Here is an 11,739-nt window from a genome sequence, read left to right on the forward strand (position 1 = left end):
CAACAGAACAACTACAAAAAGAACTTGAAATGAAGAGAAATAAAGGCAAAAACGAACATAAAAAAAATGGAAAGAAGAAAAAGAAGAATATATACTTATGTATAAAAGAGGCAAAGAAAAAACAAAGAACACATAGAAAAGAGAGAAAAAAAGACAGAAAGAAAAGGTAGAAACAGATAGAAGAGAGGAAGCTACAAAGAGAGTGAAAGAAAGAAAGAAAGAAAGAAAGAAAGAAAGACGAAAACAAGAAAAGGTAAAGAAGCGTGTGAAAGACAAAAATGTAGATAAATAAGGAATGATGTAGAGGCAAAAAACGAACAAGAAAGAGAGAGAGAAAAAAGGCAAGACGTTAAATAGAACCAAGAAAGACAGAAAAAAGTGTCGCTAAAAGTCTATAGCCTTCTCCCGTGATCTTTTTGTGCATATCATTACATTTTCGGCGCAGAATCAGGCACACCAGGGTCTTTACAATTACGCATTTGTGTATGTTTTAGTGAAAGACCACACCACCTAAACTGAAGTATTGGTTTCTCGCTTAAAATATGCCTAATATTTGCTTTTTGATCGACATTATTCAGAAGTATGAACGCAGCCCTCAGTTCAAGGTGGCTGGGCGTTTGGCAAGTGCCTAACCTATTGCCTTATTTCACGATGTCTTAGAGACATAGTGTTGTTGCAAACTTAGCTCCACGCACGCAGCCTAACCAAGGTGTCGTCTTAGTACCTTGTCTCAGCGATACTCTGGATTTCGGATGGCTTCCTGTTTTGCCGTAGTCGAGTAGAAAGTACTCTAAATCGTTAAACACTTATTCTGAACACACAGTTTTTAGCATTTCTTGATTCTGAGGGCGTCGTCTAAGCAGGAAACTAAGCTTGGTAAAGCTGGTAAGTTTTTACAAATAGTGCTCCCAGCTAATAAACTTGTGAAAATGAAAAAAAAAATATATTGCTTACATCGAGAAGTTTTGCACTTAAACGTCAACCATCGTTGTTTACAGCAACCAGGAAGTCTCCTCGACATGGCTCAGTTACTTTCAGCTTCCCAGCAGAGTGTGCGTGTGTTCATTTTCATATAAGTTTCCCCCGTGTATCTAGCGCTGCCCTCTTTGTGAACCCTATCTCTCTATTTCATCAAACTATGTTCTGCAGCGTCAGGTTGAAATCCCGGCCTTTAACTTTTACATTTCTTCTCTTTCAAAGTTTACTTATACGAAGCTAGACATAAAGCAACAACGAAAACTATTAGACATGGCTGTTTAAACGCAGTAATGTTCTCAACAATTTCATTTTGCTTTGGATATATTTTAACATCAACCTTTTAATTGTCGACACGTTTAAAAGACTGGTACATTGCGTCTCTGTGTAATGTGATACTCAGATGCCTCCTCAAACACATAACTCGACTGGTGGTGCTATTGTTATTTGGTGGTGTGCCATGATGTCAGCACCAAAACGATTGATACAAGGAATATCATAACCGGATGACGTCACCAGATGACCTCATCGTAATGTTACTGCGTGCCATAATTACAAGCGTCATTATGAGCCGTTGCAAACATCAGCAAGTGACAACACGACATCGCCACTTTGTCAAACTTGAGTTCATCATAGATACAGTTCAAAGCCTAATATAGTGCAAGAATATCTCGAGGGGGGGGGGCACCGCGGACAGAATTGATAGATTGACTAAGAAGGAAATGATAGCTTTGCCTATAAGTTATTTGTTTCAAGCGATTGCACGAGCAGCCCTATAAGGTTATTTTTTTGCTTTATTACCATGAAGTAACTTTCATAACATAAAGTGTTCGCAAGATTAGAAAAGCTTTTAGAGCAAATGCTGTCATGAGATTACAAGGGCAAACTTCGGCGCAGCAGCTTTCCGCCACCGCCAACGCCAGTGTCCGCAACCACTGTAGCGCGAAATAAAAACAAAATGCGAAACGAAAAACGTGTCAGATACTCTGGCATTCAAACCAGAATCCGCTGCGTACGAACCCTGTAATCTACTGCGGAGCCAAACCTATGCTAGAAACTCTGTCGCAAGAAGGCCCTCCGCAGGCTTCATGTAAGGAAAGGAATCGGGTTGTGTAATAAAGCATTTTAAACAGGTTACGTAAAAACTGGTTTAAAAATGAGAAACGAACCATCAGCGGGTACTAGGATACGTCCAAATAATTACAGAAGACTTAGCAATAATTCGTAATTATCGTCAGCCATTGTCTCAACCTCACAGTATCAAGTTTGCGTCACCCTTACAGATGTGGAGCGGGAATCACGCTATCTATGTTTAGGAACAACATGCATATTGCGTATTCCAATGGAGGCTGAAATGTTGTAGGCCTGTGTGCTCAAATTTGGGTGCACGTTAAAGAACTCCAGGTGGTAGAAATTTCCGGAGCCCTCCACTACAACGTCTTTCATATTCATATGGTGGTTTTGGGACGTTAAGCTCCACATATCAGTCAATGCATGTTGCGTATTTTCGCACTTCACAGAAGTTATGATAATTTATAGCCCTCTGAGTGCCAAGCAAGTTTACTTGCAGCAGTTGCCCGGAGAGAGTTTAAAAAAGGCTGTTGTAATGCCCCTCATCTAGCTTTCTCAGCAACAGTGGTGCGCGTTCCTCTCAGGCCTGTCAGTATTTTTTCTCACTCCTGCGTTCAAGATAGTTTTACGAAATGTTGACAATTCATCCTCTGTCAGTTCTCTTCGTTTTTCAACTATTAAATATGTTGCTATGACCACAAGCTAGAATGGACATGTGAGAAATTTTTATGCGGTATTTTTCTGAAATGACTCTTTGCTGCCGCATGACAGCGAATGGATCGTTACGTTCACCTTATTTGAATTCTTGCTCGCTTAAAAATTGCACCCAGAGACCAATCCAACAAAACTTTCCTGAACATTACCCACAAAATTTGTACTGTGAACCGATTTTCCATGACATCCCCCAACAAAAACACGGCCGAAGCTGTGACGTAGCCAACTGTCACCCTTGGCAACAACAAAGAGCTGTGTTTTTTTTTTCAGCTGGAAAAACAGACGTCTCATCAAAACGTCACTCTTCTCCCGACCCTATAAATGTCGATACGTCAGATATCCTACTGATCTTTTGCTAAGGTGCTGAGTGGGTGGTAGCAGATAGGTAGGAAAATCAAAAACGAGCGCCTATGTTCGACCACTAAATGTCAGTGGCAGCTCACTTCCGTTTGACAGCGTGCGTCGCAGGCAGTCGATAACATCTGTTACAGAATGGCTTTTTCAAGGCGTTCGCGTGCAGATAACACGTGGTGACGTGCTACATGCAAAGGCGCATCATTGACAAAATTTGTCGGTATCGTTCAAACCAGAATGAGTGGAATCGATTGATGTTGTAACAAATGCGCCATCTGCGTGATGCATCACTTGGATGTATTGTATGCGGAAATACTGAGGTTGGAATACATCCGACGCAATGGGTATGAAAATACGGTGAAATAAAAACAAAGATTTAGCACAAAATGGTGTGCACTACTGCTGAGCAGTCCCTGCATCGTTTATATGGGTGTAGCCCAGCACAACAAGGACACAAAAAGTTAGACACATACACAGTGCTAATTGACAAGTAATGTTTTTTTCGCGACCACAAATGCTAACTATACAATAACAGCAGACTGATAAATCCTGGAAAAGATCTTTTTAAGTTACAGCACTGCTCCTGCACACGTCATCACCGATTGCGACAATCTGCACTCGCCAACGTCAAAGTGAAGATTCGAGGTCCTTCTTTAACTTACAAAGCTACGGCAGCCACACTCGCACAATTTTTTTTCATTTTGTCAATTTCGTAGGCTTCAATGATTTACCGCATAGTTCTGTCACAGACCTTATAGAGAATACGGGTGATTTAAAGCACAGGGACGCCAACACACTTCTAACAGTTAAAACCAAATGACCAGATATAGCTTTTTTCTACGTTTTACTTGTGTTCCCTAAGTCTTTCGTTCACACACATTCCGGATTGGCCTATATATATACACGCAATCACAAGTAAAAGGAGTGCAATAAACAACACCACAACAACAACTCACGAGTTTTTCCCGGTGCTTGATCTTACAATCCCGTTTCCTGCTACTGTCTGCACTAACTTTTTTGCACATTCCTTGTAACCATTCGGGAGCAGGAAACACTACATCCGCATCAGCGTTTCTTGCTGTCCTTCGCAAGTTATGCGAAATAATATGTATGTAGGCCACTGCAGCAACCTTTGCTGCCTTATGCCTAGTTCACACTGAAACATCCACTTTCTACAGTGACCGAAATTCCCCTGCCGCCGAAACGCAGCGTCGTTCGCACTGGACGCACCATGCACCGCCGATTGGATTGGATTGGATAAACTTTTATTTGGTCCTCCAAAACACAGATCACTGTGTTGCGGGCAGCTCCCACGTGGGGACTGAGATGCCAAGCTCCTCAGCCGCCTCGCGGGCTTGGTGCACAGCCCAGGGCTGATCTGCCAAGGACGAGCTGCGGATTGCCGCCTCCCATCTGGCAGAGGTGATGTGCGATAAATGAGCGAATTTGGTGCACTGCCAGAGCATGTGTTCTAATGAAGCTATTTCCGCACAATGTGGACAAAGATTACTTGGGTATAGGTCAGGGTACATGATGTGTAACATTTTCAAAGTAGGGTACATCCGCGTTTGCAAAAGCCTTAATGTAAGTGCTTGGGGCCGGGTTAGATTTTTGTGAGGTGGAGGGAAAATCCTTCTAGACAGGTAGAAATATTTAGTGAGCTCGTTATATGTTGTAAGAATTTCCCGGTTATCCCCTTCATCGGTAAAACGCATCCCCGGGGAGGCGCGGTTGGAGAGTTCTCGCGCCGCCTCGTGTGCTGCTTCGTTGAGATTGGGAGGGGAATCGTTGATTTGTCGAAAGTGAGCTGGGAACCAACTCAGAAGATGATGTGTTATGTTCTTGCCTTGCAGTATTTTCAGCGTTTGTTCACAGACCGTCACCTTGGCGAACGCCCGTAGTGCTGCCATGGAATCACTGTAGACCACTTCAATGTTATTCATCTTGAGTGCTAAGGCGATGGCCACTTGTTCCGCAATGATTGGGTCTTTCGTCCTGACCGTCGCTGAGTTGACGACATGGCCAGCCCCATCGACTACCACTGCCACAAACGCTTTCCCATTGGCGTAAGAAGCCGCGTCAACAAATACGACCCCTCGTTCTTCGTTTGAGACTTGACGAAGTATAGTCCTGGTCCTCGCTACTCTTCTTCCGACGTTGTGTTCTGGATGCATGTTTCTCGGTATAGGAGATACCGTGATAGTCTCCCTGATGTTGTCAGGGATATCATTGTAATTGCGTCTGATTGCTATTGGGTGTTGGCCCAGCTCCTGCAGGATCATTCTCCCCGACCTTGTAGTAGATAACCTTGCAAACTGTGCTCTCTCTTGGGCTTCTGCTATTTCGTCGAGCGTGTTGTGTATGCCAAGCTCAAGCAGACGCTCGGTGCTGGTATGTATGGGTAGGCCCAGGACCTTCTTGATAACTTTCCTGAGGAGCACATTCAGTGTCTCGGACTCTGCTCTTGACCAGTTGTGCAATGCTGCCTCGTATGTGAAGTGACTTAGAACAAACGCTTGCATCAACCTTATCAGGTTGTCTTCCTTGATCCCATTTCTTTTGTTGGCCACACTGCGTATGAGGTGCACCGCACTGTCTGTTTTCCGAGTTAACTTGGCTATAGATTTGCTGTTGGCGCCGGTAGACTCTATCAGCATTCCCAGGACTTTGATGGAGTCGACCCTCTGGATGGCATCCCCTTGATTTGTACGGAGATGGATGTCTATCTGGTTTAATGGCTTCCATCCCCTGGGCTTCGGTCCCCGGCGTGCAGTCCGATAAAGCAAAAGTTCTGACTTACTCGAGGAGCACTTGAGCCCGGATGGGCAAAGGTAGTCTTCTACGGTGTCAATCGCCTCTTGCAAAGCGCTCTCAATCTGCCCCTCGCTTCCACCTGTGCACCAGATGGTAATGTCATCTGCGTAGATGCTGTGCTTCAATCCTTCAATGCTGGATAATTTTTTTGACAGTCCAATCATGGCAATGTTGAACAGCATTGGTGAAATCACTGCCCCTTGTGGCGTGCCCCTTGCTTCTAGTTCGATTGCTGCGGTCTCGATATCTGCAATCTTCATCATGGCTTTCCGATCTGTAAAAAAGGACCATACGTAGTCATAGAAGGCTTTCCCTAGACCAAGCTTGGAAATTGCTTCGAGTATGAATGAGTGGTGGATGTTGTCAAATGCTTTTTCTAGATCTAGGCACAGAATGGCTCTCACGTCTCTGGTTTCATTGTCAATGACCTGGTGTTTGATAAGCTTCAACGCACCTTGTGTGGATAGCCCTGCCCTGAATCCAACCATATTGTGTGTATATATGTTGTTATCTTCCAAGTACTTGTTTATCCTGTGCAGTATGGCATGTTCTGCGACCTTGCCGATACATGATGTCAAGGATATTGGCCTCATGTTGTCCAAGTTAGGGGGCTTTCCTGGCTTAGGAATAAGGATCGTGCTGGCCAGCTTCCACTGCTCTGGCACCCTGCCTTCTTTCCATGCTGAATTGATCATATCCCTCAGGGTTTCAATTGAATCGTCATCAAGGTTACGCAGGGCCTTGTTTGATATACCGTCCGGGCCAGGGGCCGACCTGCCGTTGAGATCATGCAAGGCTCTTCTGATCTCCTCGATGTTAAAGTCGCCCTCAAGACCTGGATTTGGCGTGCCCTGGTACTGTCTACTTGGTGGTGCCAGTCCTCTTTTGATTGGGAGGTACTTAAGCACGAGCTGCTGGACAACTTGCTGTTCTGTAGTGCGCCCTATCTCTTTATGCAAAATTCGAGTGATAACATGCTTTTGATTTGTTTTGGTGGTGTTTTCGTTGAGGAGATGCTTTAACACATTCCATATCTTGCCATTGCGCATCTAACCATCGACGGAGTTGCAGATTTCGTCCCATTGCTGCCTCGATAGTGCTCGACAATGTTCCTCGACTGATCTGTTTACCTCAGCTATCTTCTTCCTCAGTCTTCGGTTCAGGCGCTGACCCTTCCAACGGTTCAGTAGTGCTTGCTTTGCCTCAAGAAGATGAGCAAGCCGGCTATCCATTCTTTCAACCGGAAGATCTGTGGTAATGGTGGAGGAGACGGATTTGATGTCATCTTTAGTCTGTTAGACCCACTGCTCCAAGCCTTGTCTGTGGCCATCTTGTTCCCTTTCCATCCTTATCTTCCTGAACTTATCCCACTCTGTGAAGTGGAATTCTCTCTGCTTTTTACGCTCCACGGAGAAGGTAGTGGCAAGAATGCAGTGGTCACTCCCTAGGTCTACAGCAAGGTTCATCCACTGAGCCTTCTTGATGTTCCTTACAAATGTAAGGTCCGGGGTGGAATCCCTGCAGCAAGATGTACCAAGCCTTGTTGGTAGGCTGGGGCCTGTGATTAGGGTGAGATCAAGTTCACTGGCACTTTGCCAAAGTCGATTTCCTTTCCCAGTGTTGTACTTGTAACCCCATGTATGATGAGGGGCGTTGAAATCACCTGCTATGACGAGTGGACATTCCCCGGCGATATTAACAGCTTTCTTTAGAACCATCTTGAACCCTTGCTTTTGTTCCTTTGGACTGCTGTATATATTAAGAATGAAAATGCTCTGACGGTTGCTGGTACCCGGCATGATCTCTACCAAGACGTGTTCCAATCGGCCTGCTTCTATCTTGAGGTCATGGGTTACGTGTGTTAGTTTGTTGCATACGAAGGTGCAGACTCCCCTCCCTTCAGTATCCCCTATTACAGGCCGGAATCCAGGCAACGTTGCTTGCGGTGAAAGGGTATCTTGTAATAATATAATATGAGGCTCTTCTTGGCTGCTCCTGATATACTGCTGCAGGGTTGCCTTCTTTTTAAGGTAACCTCTACAGTTCCATTGCCAGATACGAAATGCTTCACGTAGCGCTGCCATCATGGTTATTACATGGGCGGCCGAGCCTGATGCTGCACCTGTCGACAGGTTTGGTACCACTATAGTATTGGTGGCCGAAGGGGTAAGCTTGGTGCATGAGGAGGCCTTGCTGTGTTGTGCAGATATGCTTCGACCTTTGTAATGCGCAAAGTCATATGCTCTTCCAGTGCCGCCACGCTTGATTGTAGCCTACCCATCTGCTCGCTAAGATTGGCTACTACTTTGCTGAGCGTGTCAAACACCTCTTTCATATCTGACATGGTCGTTTGGTTGGCTTCCACGTGTTCTGCCATGACTGCCCTCTTTTTCGCGGTTCTCGAGTTCCCCACGTTTTCAGCCACAGGGACATCAACTGGTTGAGGCATTGGCTGTGAAGATTGCGCGCTGGTTAGCTTAGTGAGAAGAATTTTTATTTCCTTTAACTCAGCTGATAGCCTCTCATTCGATTTTGTAAGTCTCGCGTTTTCTTGCTCTAGCTGTGCAATTATATCATGCTCTGGCAGATTACCTGTCATCACCTCTGCCCCGCCGTTGTGCACTCGCTCAGCCCAGGTGCCTTTCGAAGTAACTGCAGGCGTCCTCCCCGGGTGTGAAGCCATGATCTCGAACTGAACGCCAGGTAGCTGGCCATTCTGGTGCCGCCCAGGCTGATCCCGACCCTGATGATGACCTTGAGAACTCGAGCGCCCCCGTGATTGGGAGCGGGCCTTGAATCTAGAACCTCTTCTGGAACGCGACCTCCCCCTGGAGTGGGGCTGCCTTTCCTGTTCTTGTGTAGTCTGGATGCTCTAGGTCCCGTAGGCTGGAATAAGCTGCTTGTCATTGATGTCTGGACTCGATGTGATTGATGCGTCTCGGGCTTCTGCGGCTGCTCGCGATCTTTCCCAATGTCTGCGTCTGACGACGTATGGCACTAAGAACCTGTTCTTGCACTCCTTGTCTGCCGTGGGATGGTGACCATCGCACAGCCTGCATCTTGGATTGCACTGGTGCAGGCTATCTGGGTTCTTGATTTCGCAGCCTCTGCAGATTGTTTCAGCTGGGTTCGGACAGACGTCAGACCGATGTCCCAGCTTTCCGCAGACATAACAAATATCGATGTTCTTGCGGTAAAGGGAGCACTGCAAAAGTGAAGGTCCATATTTCACGAATCTGGGCACCTTGTGTCCTTCGAACGCTATGATGATTGTCCCGGTGTCCTTGATTCTCTTGGCCTGAAGCGCGAGCGGGTTGTTCGCGTTCACAATCGTTCGGGTCAAAATGTCCTGAGTATCGCTTACGGGGATCCCGCGAATCACTCCTTTACAAGTGTCGTGGGGTGCCGCGGCGTACGCGCTAACCTCGAAAACTTTGCCTCCAATGTCAATTTGCTTGACCTTGAGGTATCTTGAAGCTCTGTCTTGGTCCGGAGTGCTTGCCACCATAATGTTCTGTTGCAAGTTGGAACAGATGATGTCCTGCATGGCCTCTTCCTCTTTGACGCCGGCCGCCAGTACTATCGCGGCTGCCACGGCTCCAGTGCCAATTCTCGCGATATTTAATCCTCCACGTGGTCGTAGCGCAATTTTGCTGAAGTCCTTAGGTAGTGGCGGCATGCGTCCAGCTCGCACGATTGTATGCTTGGTGTCATACCTACTACGACTGGCTCGAGCGTCTCCCGCAACGCCGGCCTCGGTCGAACCCTTGGCAGCAGGAACGCTAACCGCGGCTTGCTTATTCCTTGAGCGTCTCGTTTCGGCTTCCTTCCAACCCATTTCTTCCGTGCAATCCTCTGGAGAGATGTCCTCTCCATCTACTTGGTATTCAATTCTCAGTTGCAGATACTGGAACGCGCAGAGCGTTGAGTCGCGTTGGCGCCGGGCCGGCGCATCGGCGACAATCGCCTCCTTGGTTAGGCCTAAATCTTCTAGTGGCGTTGCCGTGTAAAAATGTCCCAAAAAACGGTTTAAAAGTCCACTCACCGGCACAAAGGTGGTATCTGCTGATTTCTTGAGAACTTGATTGATTGATTGATTGATTGATTGATTGATTGATTGATTGATTGATTGATTGATTGATAGGTGGGGTTTAACGTCCCAAAACCACTATATGATTATGAGAGACGCCGCAGCGAAGGGCTCCGGAAATTTCGACCACCTGGGGTCCTTTAACGTGCACCCAAATCTGAGCACACGGGCCTACAACATTTCCGCCTCCATCGGAAATGCAGCCGCCGCAGCCGGGACTCAAACCCGCGCCCTGCGGGTCAGCAGCCGAGTACCTTAGCCACTAGACCACTGCGGCAGGGCTTCTTGAGAACTTAGGCACACGATGAGAGTAAAAACTCGGCGACAAATTCGTGAATACCACAGGAAAGCATTCTTGAAAGCAGGAGCCGATCTTCGCGCGTCCGCACTCCCGCGCCGCCGAATATGCCATCTATAACGTGGCGAACGCGGGATGGATGCGCTGTCACCCGGTTGTTGTCACGGCTCGCAAACACTACTACGCTATTCAGTGGTGTATACTTCGACGATTCTCGTACGCAAGAAGCAAGAAAAGACAGTACTGCTTACGTTGCTGGCAAGTGGCTGTCTTGCAGAAAAAGAGCAGAAAAACCACCGACGCCGGCGGCGTTGGTGGGTTCGTTTTGCTCTGCAAGACCGCAACGAGCTCGGTCACGCCAACAGCAAGCTCGGTCACCTCTTTCACGAAATACGGAGGCGAAGTAGACACAGAGTAAGTTAAACTTACGTTGGTTTCAACATTCAGTTACGTGCACTGCTGCATAACAAGTGAGTAGGGCTTGGCCGCCATTTTTCGAAATTTCTTGACTAGCGCTCCTATTGGTCCGCGGTGACCGATTCGGCGGCAGACGCCGCAAAAATCGGTCCGAGAGCGATCGGCGTGGAGAGGGCCCTTTCGGCGGATCTCGCCGCCGCCGAACCGCATTCGGAGCACTTTCGGCGGCCGGCTCAGTGTGAACGCGGCCTTAGTGCCGACTGCATAGTCTCTGACGTTTGCCCTTCTATTCCTGCTTATATTTTCGGCGACGCTCGTTAACCCACGCATGGGATCACCAGAGTTCAACAGACGTTTAGCTTGAGCCCACAAACTTGCATCAAGCTTTTGGTGCCTTGACTTAATCAGTGAATTTTGAAAACATGAACTTATCACCAGGTTGTTTGCCAATTTTGAGAAGCGGATTATTTCTTCGCGGTTCATAGCTCCACTATACCTCTGCTGGTGAAACATACAGCCCGGGGTCAAGGAATTTTACGAATTTGTCATTTGGTACTTCATGCGTCAGCACCAGGGCAGATAACACTGTCATGAACATGATTAGAGTTGTTGTAACAACCACGTCAAAATTGTGATGAACATTATTGGCAACGATCAGAAAGTCGTCTAAAAATCTGAAAACAGTAATCACATAAGTGAGCTTTACACGCTCGTCAAGAACTTTATTACGTTTTGCTAAAAACAGGATAGCTCAAGTACGGGGCTATGCAGGAACCTATACACATCCCGTTGTTTTGTTTGAGTGTTCACATTCCATAGTGTTTCAATTCATTCATTATAAAGGAACAACAAATATTGGTTGCAACAATATTAGGTAATTCAACTTGAATAATGGGACGTTACATTTTCGTCGTGAATGTCTCTTTATTATGACATTGTTTTGCAGATAGCCCCATTTCCTTGGCATAAACAACATCCCTGGTACAGGTCGCGGTCAGTAAAGTAA

This window comes from Rhipicephalus microplus, chromosome 6 (genome assembly GCF_043290135.1).
Source record: "Rhipicephalus microplus isolate Deutch F79 chromosome 6, USDA_Rmic, whole genome shotgun sequence".
Lineage (NCBI taxonomy): Eukaryota > Metazoa > Arthropoda > Arachnida > Ixodida > Ixodidae > Rhipicephalus > Rhipicephalus microplus.